We start from the raw sequence: 15,860 nt of genomic DNA, 5'->3' as shown, positions 1-15,860 counted from the left end.
TCCTATCCTCCACACCGTAGAGTTTAATCCACAACAAAGAACCCTAGGGCTATATTAGAGGACCACTTGGGTCTACATGGCTGTCTGGCATGCTCTCTCCAACCTCCATCTTGTGTACCACTATTGTTCAGGCAATTCAAAATATATTCCAGGTTGCCATAAATATAGACATCACAAGCACTCCATACTTACTCTGCCACATGTGGACATATTAAACAATCATAGAACATCCATACCTCATATGAATGATGCGAAGGGCCCAGTTTCAGGAAACTGATAGACCAAATTCAGCAGAAAACTACCAGTAGACCCTGAGCATTTGACATATAAATAGGCCAGATCTCCTGCCTCTGCTGTCATTCCTTCCTAGCCAATGAGCTGATGGTAATCATACTCCGTAAAGGAGGGCACATATGGTGTTAGCCTCAAAACCACAGAGCCCAGCTCTGAATCCAATCCAATATCACAATGAGCCGGTCGCACACATGCATAATTCTTGTGCTGATGAGGTCTAAACCCAAAAACAAACACCCAGACTATGCTATGGAAAACTCGGTCAGATGTACGTGCTCTTCTGAGTCACACAGTAGACCTCTGCTGTCCCAACAGTGGGGCAGTGACTCAAGACTCGTCTGCTTCCAAAAGACCTTCAGCATACCAGACTGTCACTTGATGTGGCTTGGTACAAGCTCTGGTCTTTTTGGTGTCCACAACTGGTGATGGAAGAAAAACAGTACAGTGCTCTGGATGTTGGCATGTTTTGCATATCTCATGCTTCAGGGTCCACCTACCATTTCAGGGTCCTCCCTTCTGTCTGTGCTGTTTCAAGGCTTTTCTTTTAATCCTCTCTCGCTGTTAACTGCTCTCAGACAGACCTAATGTTAACCCCAGCCAGTGCTCAAACAAATACTCCTCAGGATTTCAATTCTCCCTACCCTTTATCAAACAGCCCAATAGTCAAGTTCACTTCCTTATGAAAGACAAGCATGTCTATAAAAAGTACACGCTTCACTTGTACTTTTTCTCCTCATCAATGATGGAAAATGGCTCCACTGGCATACCTCAGAGGCACTATTTGAAAAGTAAACCAGTACTGCTGCCTCCAAGAGAGGCAGTGTTCACTCTGGCTTCAAATGCTCTTTCCCCGAGTCACTGGCTCCTAGTTGCAGCCAAACAAGCTCCTGACGGAACTCTGAATATAGGCTAAATCACGTCACACCAGCTACTATGCCACACACACACTTCATGCCACAGCACCAATCACACAAAGCAGCTCCACGCTTTGCCTCAGCCGCTTATTGGCCATGGCGAAATTGGCACACTTACACATGAATCAACTATAAAGAAAAAATACACAACACACAGCTCTTGCTTTCCCCCTATCAACTCCAGCTCTTCACCTAGCTGGCCAGGTTTTAAGAGTACGTGTGCTTCAAGTGACATGCCATAAGATTTTTATGTCCTGGAAGTACCAGCTGCGCCCTCAAAGAAAGGGCATGCCAGGGGGGGGGGTTGCCTGCTTATTGTCAAATAAATTTCAATGGAGATTCTCCCATTATATCGATCCCAGTAGACTTTTCCACACAATAACTCTAGAAAATCTGTTCCATAACGGTAAAAAATACCCTATGGTAATTTTTAATGTGTATATACCCCCTGAGGAGTGTTTTAATGATAATTTGCAGCAGGTTCTCCAATATATGGAACAGATAAAAAATTCCCCACCTTTCCCTGTAATTTTGCTTGTAGGTGATCTAAATTGCAAAATTTCAAATGCTAGTCTGAAACTCTTCAGGAACAAAGTCAAGGAAGAGGTACATTTTATTCCCCAGACGCTTTTTCCGGAGAATCTGATGACAAATAAAAGAGGGAAGATTTTGTTAAAAGAACTAGCGATTGGGGATGGTATTATCTTAAATGGAAGATTTCCTTCTGATGTACCCGCTAATTATACTCACAAATCCCCCTTTGGCTCGTCAATTTTGGACTATGCCATTGCAGACTATGGCCTGTTTCCCCATATTCTGGACCTAAAGATTATACCTACGCCACTCAGCGATCATAATATATTGTTTTTAACAGTGTCTTTAGATTCTTTGAATACGGCGTCTTGGTCGCTTAATGGCAATGAGGCTACCTTCCATGCCTCTTCTGGAAGGTGCTTCTGGAACTGTGCCGCCATTAATGGGGTGCAGGACCTATTGGCCGATACCCTTACGGTAATAAACGAGTGGAATGGCAGCGAATTAGTCTATTTTGAAGAATTTATGCGAAAGATTTTATTGTACGCAAAAAAAACTGTCCCCCCTAGGAAAGGAGAGGTAGTCCCCAATACATTGCGTACTCTGAATAGGGAATTAAATAAACTAATTCGCTAACAGTATGTTGAAAGGGTCCCGGAACGTGGGAAAGAAATCGCCAGGTTAAAAAGAAAGAGAAGCAGACTCAAGCAAAAAATTAAAAAGGATAGGGAGGATGAAGTATGGATTAAACTGAGGGAATCTGCTGCACATGGTAACATTAAAGACTTTTGGGCAATAATTGGGAAAGGATGTGGTACACGCCACTCCCCTACTCCCATTCCTATACCAGAAGAGGTATGGTCCTCTCATATCCGTGAGCTCTATGCAGGGAATGGGACCACGGATATGGATAATTTCATGTATGCTGCCCCTGAAGACCTGGTTTTCCAGCCCTCAGAGAAAGAAATTGAGACGGCTATAAAAAATATGCGACCCTCTGGGGCCATGGGACCGGATGAGCTCCCGATGACGGTCCTTAAACAAGATCCCTTAAGTTGGAGTAAAATTTTGTATCCCTTGTTTAAGGCGTGCCACCTCTCCAAATTTGTTCCTGCTTCCTGGAGAGGAAGTATCTTGGTCCCAATCTTTAAAAAGGGTACAAGGGATAGCCCTAGTAATTACCGCCTGATTGCACTCCTCGACTCCATCGGAAAGGTCTTTGCGAAATGTCTCCTTAGTTCTCTTTCTGATTGGGTCGAGGACGGCAATATTCTGCCGTTTGAACAGACTGGTTTCCGAAGGGAACATGGCACGCTAGACAACATGACTGCCCTTCAGGTGATCACAGACAAATATGTTCAGGTGAGAGGAGGAGTGGTATACGCCGCCTTCATAGATTTCTCCACAGCGTTCGACAAAGTAGATCGTGGAACGCTGTGGAGAAAACTGGCGACTCTGGGTGTCCCTACCCCCCTGTTGGAACTGGTGCGGGCTCTGCACACCAAGACCTGGTGCAGGGTCTTAATGGGGGGCGAAAGGGGGCTTTCGGACAAAATACCATCTCGGAATGGCCTTAAACAAGGCTGCTTATTGGCACCCCTTTTGTTCTCCTTATATACGGCTGATCTTCCTGCTGCCGTGTCTGCCAGTGAGGGGATTGCACCGATGATAGGAGGAACTCCAATAGCCTGCCTGATGTATGCCGACGATGTTCTGATTCTTGACCTGACTCCAACTGGTCTTGCAAATCGGCTACAGGCTCTCCAGTCCTTCGCTGGTGAGCACTACATGAAGATTAATATTACTAAAAGTAAAGTGATGTGTATAGCTGGTAGGAAGAAGTGCCGCTCGACAAACTATGGTTGGGCTATTGGAGGGCATAGATTGGAGGTCGTAACTTCCTATACCTTTTTGGGAAAAATATTCTCGGCCAACATGAGTGAGAAACTCCATATAGAGCACTGCTCTCGCAAAGCTCTTGCCCATGGAAATGGGTTAAAGTCCCTATACCAGGCAACGGGGAAAAGACATTTTTCTAGTCTTCTAGAAGTTTTTAGAGCAAAAATCCCCGCAACCATCTTATATGGTATTGAATTAATAGAAATGAAAAACTGGGACTTCTGCAATAAGATTGAGGGGAAACTCTTAAGATCCCTCTCGACTCTTAACAATGCTTGCCCACTGGCCGCCTGTAGGCTGGACTTTGGACTCAGGAGTTCCTGGGTTCAGGGTCTATGTGCCCTAATAAGATGGGTGGCCAGTTTGGCTAGAGCGGGAGATGGCACCCTGCGAGTTCTCCTCAAAAACGAACTATTGGGCAATTTTAAGGAGTTTTCTAAACTCGTAAGCAACTTTAGAAGGGCTGTGAAGATACTTAAACTTGATGAAAGTGCTCTTTTCTCCTACTCCCCCACGCAGTTAAAACATGTCCTTAAGGAGGCCTCGTGGGAGTTTTGTTTCCTTTCCGATAAAAAATCAGTTGGTGATAAAAGGAATGTGGAGCCTCTCATCTCCTCCTATAGGTTGAAACAGCCACAACCCTATGCCCTATGGAATCTACCACATGGGATACGTAGGTTTTGGTTTTTATTACGCTATGATTTAATTCCACTTAATCTACTGTTATCCAAATGGTATGGCACTTCCGCTTTGTGCAATTTATGTAAAACTGAACAACCAGGACCGTATGCATGTATTATTGATTTGTCCAATGTTACGTAATTTGCGCAATCGATGGCTAAAAGTAATCTGCCTCCGCCTTAGCATTGTCACTTTAAAGGATTTTCTTCATGCACTTTATTGCCCCCCGAACGAAATGTTCTGTTCTTATATTTTTAACTTTTTTAAAGGATTTTTAGCTATTTATTAATATCACTGGAGAAACTGTGTCTGTCCGGCCTTGTTAGATTGATTGTCTGTGGTATGGCTATTGCGGATCGAATCTTGTGTTTTTTAAACTCTTGTATTTTTTGTGTTTGTGTTGCTATGTATTGTATATGTTTATGTGGCCCTCTTTGATAGCCAAAACATAATAAATAAATTTGAAATTTGAAGTGACATGCCAAAATAGTAGTTACAACAACAAAAAATACCATACAAAATATTAGCGTCCTTTAAATCGTAATTTCTTCTGAAAGGGGACATAAAATCACTTAAATAACTTGCATGACAGCAAAAGATCACCAGTCAGGGGAAAGACAGTTAATAAATGTGCGAAGTGTGGGTATCTTTAGAAGGTCGTTTGATAGCTGTCTGCCTTGCCACATATCAGCACCATAGCGTTTTGGTGAAATGTGTTTTCAAATTCTTATTTACAGACATGGTCTATCCTTTTCCTACATTCTGTAACCAGCTCTTCTGGAGACAGGCTGACATATTCTTGTTATATGGAAACTAAATCGTAAGGAGCTTGAAGGCGAAGACTGTAGGCTTTTATTTGAACAAACGTGGTACTTCTCACTGTGATCCTCGTCAATAGTTACATTTCACATCCTCCCTTACACTGGCTATTCCTATACCAATCAGCAGTAAGTGCTGACCTACAAAAGAATAATGTATAAACACTAGACTTGACAATGTATTATCTGAAAGACCAACAGATCCAAGCTAATCACCAAATAATGCATACTATCTGGAGTGTCCTGCTGCCAGAGCATACGAATAGTCCAAATAACTAGTGGTTACATGTGCTGTGCTAGACTTACATCCATTTTAGCTTTTCGCTATGTTTCCATTTTAAGTATGTGTGTATTCAGCCTCTATTAAACTATACCAACATGCATATTGAGTTATACTTCATTGGGATATGCAAGCAAAGAAGTTACAAAGACAACACTAGGTTAGGCTACAATTGAAATAATCTTAGATAAAATCTACAATGTATATCAAAGTTACACAAAGGTTAAGCCACGTGTGACTGCAACAGATGGAGCATAGGCTGAGTTCTACCGAATGCTTAAAAGAGTACGTGTTGGGGACAATTTTGTGCAGGCTGATAGATAAAAATACAGATAGTGCAAGGGAAGGCGGAGGATCAACTTTGGTCTTAAGAGAGTGGAGCCATGTATCCTTTTTAAAATATTGTTATGAAATAAAAAGGCACATACATTGAATTTAATTTGAAATTCTTTACAGTCAGTGGGTATGCCTGAGCACTGCGTCAGACACGGCTGTGCAAAGTCTTTCCACAAATGAATTTAACTTCCTGGAAGTTTAATATTTCAACTGGTTTCTTGATTTTAGGATTCCGAAAAAGCAGCAATATTGGTTAAAGCAGCACGTGGAAAAATACTTCAAGATAATTTGTTGGTCTATAGGCACACATTTTCAAGATTGACGCATCAAATCTTGGTTTGAAGATAAAAGAAACTATGCCGCAAATAGAAAAGCTAATAAAAGACTATACTGCCTTCGGATTTTAATCAAAATTCTTAATCTCAACTACGGAATACCTGTATTAGATTCAACTATTTAAAAGCTCAGTATGTACTTTGTATTATTGAGGTCACGCCGGTCTTTGAAAAGTATTTCCATAAAGTTAATTGAGATAATTGCCTTCCCGGTTTGTAACTGGTCTCATACTAGCCTCGCTAAATGAGAGGTAATAATGATTTTATACATAAATACTTTAACCTTTCAGAAAAATCTGACAGCAGCTTAAGTAGTCAGTGACTCAATACAATAATCCTTGATGATCAAATAAGAACAGCTTTTCGTAAAATGTATGCATTATACATGTCTAGAAAAACCTAAAACTTGCTCTTTACAAGCTGTTTACGGTTGAGAAATATCAGAGAAGCAAATTAAATAAGCTTGCATTCGACAGTAACCTGTATAATTATTCCTACTAAAAACTTTATTGCGATTAATATGCCTGTGTGCCATCTCCCAAGTAAATAAATAATTATTACAGCCATTTCTAAAAGTATTGCACAGGCAAAATGATGCACGTTTTCTTTTGATCATCGAAGCTCGGTTTGCATGTACAAATGTGGAGAATGCCCAGAACAACGCGGGCAGAGCCACGCGTTCCGGAACTGAGCAAGCGTAACCCCGCTTGCCTGAACAACGCATCTGCCTTAACCATGCACGTGCGTTGTTAAGCCCGAAAGCACTCTAGTGTTCAGAATGGGCGGGGAAGCGTTGAACAGCTCCAGACGCGGAACAGGTAAGTGGAGCTGGGGACGGTATTATTTAGAGGTGGAGGTCACTTTTAGGGGCGCGGGAATCGGGGTACTTTTGGAAAGAAGGATGGTTTTTAGGGCTCAGGGCATGTGGGAAGGCGGTTGCGGTAGTTTTAAGGGCTGGATTTTGGGGGAAGTTTTGTAGGAGTGGGGGCGCATTATAGGGCTATGGGCGGGGGGGGGGGAAATCGTGATAGTTTTTTTTATTGGGTGACATGGGTTTAGGCCTCAGGGCACTGGAAGGGACTGGGGTAGTTTTGGTATGAGGGAGGTTTTTAAGGCTCAGGAGGGGAGGGGGTCAGGGGAGTATATGGTAAGAGGGAAGCTTTTAGGCCTCGGGGAAGGGGTAGTTTTAATGGCATGTCTGGTTTAGCCCTCAGGGCGGGGAGTAGGGGTTATAGTGGCGAGCCTTAACCATGCATACCCCCTTACCAATCAATCAGCACTTGTTAAGTGCAGCTACTCACCCGTGAGGGTCTCAAGGCGCTGGGGGTTGAGAGGTGTGGCGGGGGAGGCGGGATTATGCAGGTCCGACCGGGTTCTGTGGATCATTCAAAGAGCCAGGTCTTGAGATCCTTCCTGAACTGTGTCAAAGATGGGGAGAGCCAGAGGTGGAGAGAACTGACGTTCCAGGATTTGGCGGGGAGGCAAAAGGAACTTCACCCGGTCCTGGTTTTGCGGACCCATGGGACGGTGGCAAGGGTCAGTTGGGTGGAGCATAGGTGTCTGGTGGGTACGTGGAAAGAGGCGGTGGTCCAGGTGTGCTTGTCAGGCATTGGGGAGGGCTTTGTAGGCGTGTGTGAGGAGCTTGAACGCGACTCTTGTTCATGGGAGTCCGTGGAGTTCTCACAGGGGTTCTGAGATGTGGGTGCGGCAGGAATGTTTAGTACCATTCTGGCTGTGGCATACTGCACGTCCTGCAGTTTCCTGAGGAGTTTCTCAGTGGCGCCTGCTTAGAATGCATTGCCGTAGTAGAGTCTGCTGCGGATGAGTGCGTGGATGACAAGCTCCCTGGCTTCAGTGGGGATCCACCCAAGCGCCATCAAAGCATGATGGGGTGAAGGCGTTAATCTGGTGGTTCATGGAAAGCGAGGAGTCCAGCATGATGCCGAGGTTTTGTGTGTGGTCAGTGAGTGTGTCTGGGGGTTAGGGGGGGGGAGAGGCAGGCCTAGCTCGTCGGGCCTCCAGGTGTCTTCCCAGGCGGTGGTGTTGGGCCCCAGGATGAGGGCTTCGGTGTTGTCAGAGATGAGCTTGAGGCAGCAGTCTCTCATCCAGGTGGCGACAGCCTTCATCCTGTTAAAAGTTGTTTCCGGTGGCAGCAGGCTCATTGGTGAGGGAGAGAATCAGATGGGTGTCATCAGCGTAGGAAACCATGTTGCGTCTTTGGCTCCAGGCGATGGCTGCCATAGGGGCCATGTTGATGTTGAACAGCATGGGGCTCAAGGAGGAGCCCTGAGGCACCCCACAGCTGATCTGAGGGTTCCGAGATGAGCGGTGGAAGTCTGACTCGCTGTGTTCTACATCAGTGAGGAAGAGACGGATCCTGTCCAGGGCTTGGTCACTGATGCCGGCGTCATGGAGTCTCATGATTAGGGTGTGGTGGGAGACGGTGTAGAAGGCGGCCGAGAGGTCGAGGAGGATGAGGACTGCCGTTTTCCTGCAGTCAAGGAGGGAGCGGATGTCGTCGGTATCGGAGAGGGGGCGGTATCGTGTTGTGGTTGCTTCAGAAGTCGGACTGAGAGGAGTCCAGAACGTGGTTTGCTTCAATGAATTCAGAGAGTTGGGCGTTCATGGCCTTCTCAAGGACCTTGGCTGGGAAAGGGAGCAGGGAGATGGGTGTGAAGTTCTTGAAGTATGAAGGGTCGGCTGATGGATTCTTCTGCAGAGGGTTGATCTTGGCATGTTTCCAGTCGTCAGGGAAGGTGGCAGACTCAAAGTGGTTGATGGTGCAGTGTAGCTCCGGGTTAATGGTGGTGAAGGCTCTGTGGAATATGTGGTGTGGGCAGGAGTCCTAGGGGTCTCCGGAGCGGATGCTCTTCATGGTATTGTGGGTGTTGTCTGTGGTGAGTGGGTTCCACTTGAGCAGGACATGATGTGGGGCCCAAGTCTCGTGAGGTGGTTGCGGGAGTTAAGGGCGGGTCTTGGATGTCGAAGCAGTCGTAGATCTGTTTGATCTTGTGGTGGAAGTAGGTGCAGAGTTTGTTGCAGAGGTCTTGGGATGGTGGGACTACTGTGGTGTCGCTGTGGGGTTTTGCGAACTCCTAGACGATGGCGAAGAATTCTTTGCTGTTGTGTGCGTTGGCGTTGATTCTGGCTTGAAGGCCCATTTTCTTTGCGGTTGTGAGGATGGTGTGGTGTGCGGAGGCGGCGGCTTCAAGGCTGTTTGAGATTCTGGGATTTTGTTGTTCCTCCATCTCTTCTTGAGCGGTCTACAGTTGTATTTGGACTCATGGAGGGCGGGAGTGAAACAGCTGGCTTTCTTGAAGGCATTCGTGCCTTTACAAAGAAAATGTGTGGTAAAGGCATATGTTGTCAAGACTAGGGGTGGGCAGAATTTGTGTAGTCGCGCTAAGCAAAGCTCCTAGAAACGGTAAAAAATCTCCACGAGCATGCAGAGTTCCGCGAACACACGGAATTGCTTGTTCCGCCCATTTGCGATGCTTTTTTCCTGTTTGCGTGCTCGGGGGGCGGGGGAGGGGGGGGGGAATATCTTGCAAATACGCATTTTGAAAGCGCGAACAAGGAAAAAAATTTCACGAAGCCACGGAATTTTTGGCAATTCCGCGTTCTCCGCAGAACGCAGAATTACCCAAATTCCGCGAGCGAAACGGAATTTACGACCCAGGCCTAGTTAAGTCACATTCATGGTTGAGCTGCATGGTAGAGGCACGCTTGGTTTAACCATGTGTGCCTCTGTCCTACAACCCACAAATGTAAGTTCAAAAGACAAGAGGTTGACTATTCAAAACTCTGGCGCGTGTCAGAAGTACTTTCGGAATAACAATGCAAACTCAAATAACTGCTAGTTGAACAAAAGTAAGGTGACCGAGATGAGAGCTGGCCAACAGTACAGAAGACAACTCCAACCAAAAGTCAACTTAAAAAAAAAGAAAGGGCTGCTCTTGAAGATGAAATTTTGTTTGTTTTTTAGGCAATGCTATAGATGAAGCACTACAAATAAATCAGGTGCGACTAGCCTTAAAGTCAACGCAAAGTGCATCACAATTACAACAGTAAAAGCACAAGATTCTGCAATTTAATGTAACTACTTTCACATAAACCTCAAACAGAAGCGCAATGGTAACCACAAAAGAGGCGTTTTTGTAACTTTCACTTCTTCCGCTTTTCCTCCTAACGCGGCCCCTGGTGCTCGAATAATAGTTTAAATTCTGAAATCTGCTTTCCAGCAAAGGGCGTTTCACTTTCTGATAGGAAATTCAGAGGGCAGTGTTTCCAGATGTGAAAACAATACGCATGGCCAGTGTGGTGCAGAAAGTACCAAACGGCACGTTCATAGAAACCACGTCAATACGTTTCCACGAACACAGGTGTGGTGATTGAAACCAGAGGTTTGCAAGGACGGACCTGGAGGCCTACCAAAGGCTGCTGAAGATATCACTTGTCAACTGCAAACATTCCAACGGCCTGTCGTGAACAGTAGAAGCTTGCACACTGTCAAAAGTACGAAGCGTCCCCTCAGGAGTTAAAGCTGGACCCCATTCAAAGATTAGATTGTGCATTACTAATCTCACTAAAAACATGCAAAGCGTTACACTAAAAAGCTCCGAGGGCAGGGTCAGCAAAGATAGTGCAGACAGAAATAGAAAGCATATGGGTTATGAAAGAAAAAAAACTTACAGTAATCAAAGTAATGGTATTATGCCCGATCTGCTGGTAGGAGTGATGTACATTAAACAGAACCCGAGGCACCACAAATTATATATATATATTTTTTTAATGAACGGGTTGGTGTTGAATATAAAATAATATAGACATTTACAAACAGTAGTATGTAATTATTCCACTTGGTGGCACTAACTTTTGTTAAACTATCACAGGGTGTGTACGACTCTTAGGTCAAACTGCCCAAGCACTAAGTTATCAAATGCGACCCTTGCATGGAAAAGGCTATGAAAGACTGGCTAGCTTTAGAAAAAAAAAACAACTCGGCATTTTCCTTTTAACCCTTCAGGTGGCCACAAAGCACATCTGAACCACGTTTCACCACTGTGCATTTTATTTAATATCCTTTTGAAGATAGATGAAAGGTAAACAGGACGGCTTAGATAGGACTTCAAAACGTGCCTATGCCGCATGGCCAGTCAGGGATGTGGGGGTGGCCGATCTAACGCTGCAGCAGACATCTAAGCAGCAGCGACACCGACGCAATGGTGAGATTTTTCTCTGCCTTACAAGAAGAGGCGTTTATTGCAGCTGTCAAAACTGATCAAGGGGTGGGGTGGGGAGCGGGATTAGTTAAATACAAAACACAGCTTGCAGGATCCACGTATTGCAGCCCTTGTCCAGGTCTGAGCTCCCACTCCGTGAGTGCATCCATCGGGGGGGGGGGGGGGGGGCAGAGTTCCATTAGGTTTGATATCCAATTAAATGCTCGACAACTCCAGCCTCCCCACCAACATTACACCATTAAGTCAAGCATAATAAAAACAGAATTTTTAAAGCGCTAACCAATAAGTCTTATGATATCTGGTAACAATTGTAAAGCAGTTAAACAAAAAAAATGTAAATCAACTATTGAGCGGTAATGATCACTGTAAGCAAATCAACAGCAAGGTAATATTCTAGAGTACTTTCCCTTGAAAAATAAATGTGTATTTTATTTAGACGTTATATGGATGCAGAACTTACAACTCAATTGCCTGATCGCCTAGGTGAAAAACGGTATAACTAGAATTAAATAAGCCATTACTCATAGAGCATAGTCAAAGGGGGAAACAGAGGCCAACAGCAGAAAAAGTTACTCAAGAAAGGTAAACCTCTTTAGCTTCTGCTATGGTCAACAATTCAAGGATCACCCTGAGGTGTATTCCAGAGTCTAAAAGCAGGACACAACAGCTCTAATCCCATCCAATTTTGCACCTAGTTTTTGAGATCACCAAGAGTTAATTATTCCGAGCTCGACAAGGAGCGCACATTGATGCTTTAATCCCAGACGGTATGATCGCAGGACGTTATAAACGAATTTAAGTGCAAGACAAAGGATCTTAAAAGTAATTCTCTGTCAGTGGGAGCCCATGAATCTAGTGGAACTTTTGAGAAGAATTCTCTCTTTTATGCCCACAGTCTATTTGACTGCTTCATGCTGTACATGTTGACCGGAGGACAACTGGAAAAAAGTGACATTGTTTGTGCCACCCAATTTTGCATAACTCCAGTTTCCTTATGACCACCCTGTGAAAATCACTCAAAATAAGAGGTGGCACTTGTTAGAGAAACAAAAAAAGATGCTTTGCACAAAAAATGGGTTGGGTCCCAGAGCTAAAACTTCAGCATCTCTGATCAAGCCTATATTGCATTATTTTGTGTCTAATTAAATAACTGAACCCAACAGAGAAGATAACTTCTTCCAAGGTAGTGAAGCAAAGGCCAAGAAGAAGTTATGGATTTACTTAATTCACGTCAACTGGGTCTAGTCATTTACATCTGGCAGCATTCACTCATATTCATAACAAAAGAACTCTTGCTCACGAGGTTACTACTCGGCTACATGGATGACGTTGTCTTTACTTCTCTCAAGTGCATGCTGCACTTTGACGAAAAGCAAAAACTATATATAAATCTAAAAAGGAAAACAAATTCCAACATTTATTCTCACGAGTGATTTACGCTTGGTCATCTATTCTAGCGCTTTGAGAGTAAGAGAGCAGGTAAGGTTCATTAAATGTGTGGTAGATCTGCATGGCGCTTAATTCCGATCTTCTAAGTAGAGTATTTTCCATTTATGCCCTTTTGTTAACTGAGTATATTTTCCAAAGCAGTTGTCCCAAAAAAGTCAGGTTAGGGGCTTCAGCACCATTCCTTACTCAAAACCAGGGCAGATGAATGTATAAGGAGCCAAGTGGCTAACAATGAAGATTCAAGTCTTCCACATTGGTGTAAACCTTCCATAAACCTCTAACAGCACATAGTGCATCGAACCTGCTTAGGGGGATGGAAGAAGGTAGTACGAGCTCCATGATCATTCAGTGTCTGGCCTAATAATATAGGTGCCAAGGCGTGGCAACTAAATGTAGAGAATAGATTTGACCACTGAGCTGTATTCACGACTTAAGACACCGAAAAAAAAAAATCAGAAGATCGCATTAAACTGATAAAGTCTGACCTGCATCAAATACTTATCTGAAAGTTACAAGCGCCATGGTACATAGCCAAACCGTGTAATCCCTTATTTTAGGTTCACAGCAAGAACAATTTTTGTCTGACTGGTCGTTTTTACAGCTCGGATGCAAACAGACCGCATAAGAACGTAAATCACACTGATGAAAAAGATTTGTGCATAACACACGGTGCGGGTATGTGGCATGTACACAACCCTTTAACGTTGATGATAGAGAGCCGCCCATGTCCAAGTACTCCTCTCACAGCATCCAAACATGACCTCAGCCCGCCACCGAGCACAGACTCCCTCCACCCCGCCCTCACATACATGTGCGGGATGGGGGGCGAAGATAGAGAAGAATACACATCCCGATGCAGCTCATCCCAAGGAAAACACCCCTGCCCTTCGAGACTCTCAAACTGCATGGATTAAAGGGGCTGAGTACAGATAAAACAGAAATACGAGTTCTCTGGGTGGGGGCGTTCACGTCTCACGCACAGGAACCATGGGTTAAAGAACGGCGAACATTGATAGAGCAAAGCCAGCAGCACCACCCACCCACCCACTCGAAGTCTGGAACCCTAAATCACGTGTATGCGAACCCGTGAATCCCAAGTTCACAGCATCCCTCGGTCAGAAGGGCTGCAGACAGAGTGCAGCCCACTGCAGAGCCCCTCCTCCCGCGATCATGCGTTGCACGGCAGCAGCATGAGCAGAGTGCTGCAGAGAAAGCACACGAGAACAACAGCACAGCACTCCTCATGCCTGTGATCCCGTCCCTCCACAAACCGCGCCCAGGACAGAGGCATGCACACAGACTGCAGATACCACACGCATGCACTCTGCACCCCACCGTGGCTTTAGCGCACAGTTCGAGCAGAGGCGTAGCTCCCTCTCCGCCCCCTCCTATCCCCGCCCCTCCTATCCTCGCCCCTACCCCGGTATACCGCCCCAGCAGTGACCAGAGAGCGCAGGTACCTTGCAGACACCATGGGAGGTCCTCGCGCCCCCAGCCCGCTCCGTTCCCCCGCCGCCGACCGTGCAGCAGCTCCCTCTCTCCACCAAGCTGCTGCTCCTCCTCTACGTGTTGTTCTCCTGGTCTCTGTCCAGGCGCTGAGGAGGGCGTCACTCACAGCTGAGGCGAGCGGCGACGTAGTCCACCTCTTAGCCCTGTAGGAACGAGGGGGAGAAGAGCTGTGGGGATTGTAGTTTTTTACTGACGCCATAACACGTGCAGTTTTCGGAGGCGTGGCCCGAAAACACTACATTTCCCAGCAGACCTTTTCTGCGCGAGGAGTTCGGATGGGTGATTTGAGAGTCAGGCGCGAAGAGGTTGTTTGGCGGGCGGTTGTTTGAACAGGGTATTTTGGACTATCTAAGAAATAGTCAGTGTGGGATGGGTAGCATTGTGTGTTACATACCAAGTATTCCTAAAGCACTCGTGAGTTGAGCATTCAGCAAGACTACCTCTTTTCGTGGGTCAGGGGAATTCAGTGTCCTGCGTGATTTAATGGTGCTGGCTTTGGTCTGCAAAATGTGAGTTCGTTAGGGATTTGCTTACACTGGTGCGTGCCAACAAATTAACCGGCAGAGCCAAGTGTCTGTCTCGTATCTTCGTGAACTTGCCAAGCCCCGGAACATTTTTGCTTTGTAAATCGTAAAACAAACACCACTTAAATATGATGTTTCTTCACAATTAAAAAAAGTGTATTTCTTTAGCAGGTGAAAGCTTTAATATTATTAGGGCACATAATCACACTGCAGTAAAAATAATTATTGAATGATAGCTTTGTGCAGATTTGAAAGTGTTTTCGCGATCAGGAAGGTTGAAATAAAATATTTGCCTATTATCATACAATTTAATCGGGAAAGCTGCAAATTATTCATGGTTTGCGGTTTCATTTTGTACAAATCAACCAGTAAAAGGGTATCTCTCATGTTAAGGCTTTGTTTGACCTTTTAGGGCATTTTACTGCAATGTTTTAAAAGATAGCTCAAATGTGACCCGAAGGTATTGTGCTTTACATGAACACCAGTTACATTACACAAGGTAACATGCATTTCTGACAGGCATGGGAAGTGTAAGTGATTTGCCCAAGATCAAAGGATGTTGATCTGATGCTGAGGCTCTACTCTGGTTCTACTGTCTCCAGCTCTGGCCGTAATGCCACTTCCTTGGAAGAGGGAAGAAGGCAGACAGATCCAACATTAAAGCTAGGCTAGTTATGGGCTTGGACTTCCAACAGAACCTTGAGCTAAGCCAGAGCCAGGCTTCAGTTCGACTCGAGCTTCCAGTGGCTCGCCCACCTCTAGTGAAGTGGCCCCTTCATGGCGCTTTCAGGCTTTAGCATGTATTGTGATCAAAAATTGCAGCATACATAATGGCTAAAAAGCAATAAATAGCTGCAGAGCAACAGTTGTCACCTGGCTGTGGTTTTTACAGAACTGGTCTGTACTGTAAGTCCAAGTTGGTAGAAATATTGGGAAATATCTTACGCATGTGTGACACCAATGGCAGAATCCATTGTCTATGTCTCCTCCTCCCTGGTCATAAAAACTCAATGTTCATAGCTCATAACATCAGTTTATGAATAA

General features: G+C 45.0%; 1 protein-coding gene across 4 annotated transcripts in view; it reads right to left on the bottom strand.

Moving 5' to 3' along the window:
- ADD3 (adducin 3) overlaps positions 1–14,409 on the bottom strand; it is a 462,930-nt gene extending 448,521 nt beyond the window's left edge. For 2 of the 4 annotated variants that reach the window (XM_086922760.1, XM_086922763.1), the window contains exon 1: positions 14,244–14,396. The gene's annotated coding sequence lies outside the window, so the exon portion shown is untranslated. Of the gene's footprint in view, positions 1–14,243 lie in introns of all 4 variants that reach the window. The other 2 variants (XM_086922758.1, XM_086922761.1) reach the window with 2 other exon arrangements.
- Positions 14,410–15,860: the final 1,451 nt, after the last annotated feature.

The sequence above is a fragment of the Lissotriton vulgaris genome, chromosome 5, assembly GCF_964263255.1.
Source record: "Lissotriton vulgaris chromosome 5, aLisVul1.2, whole genome shotgun sequence".
NCBI lineage: Eukaryota > Metazoa > Chordata > Amphibia > Caudata > Salamandridae > Lissotriton > Lissotriton vulgaris.
This window is presented reverse-complemented; position numbering and strand designations above follow the sequence as displayed.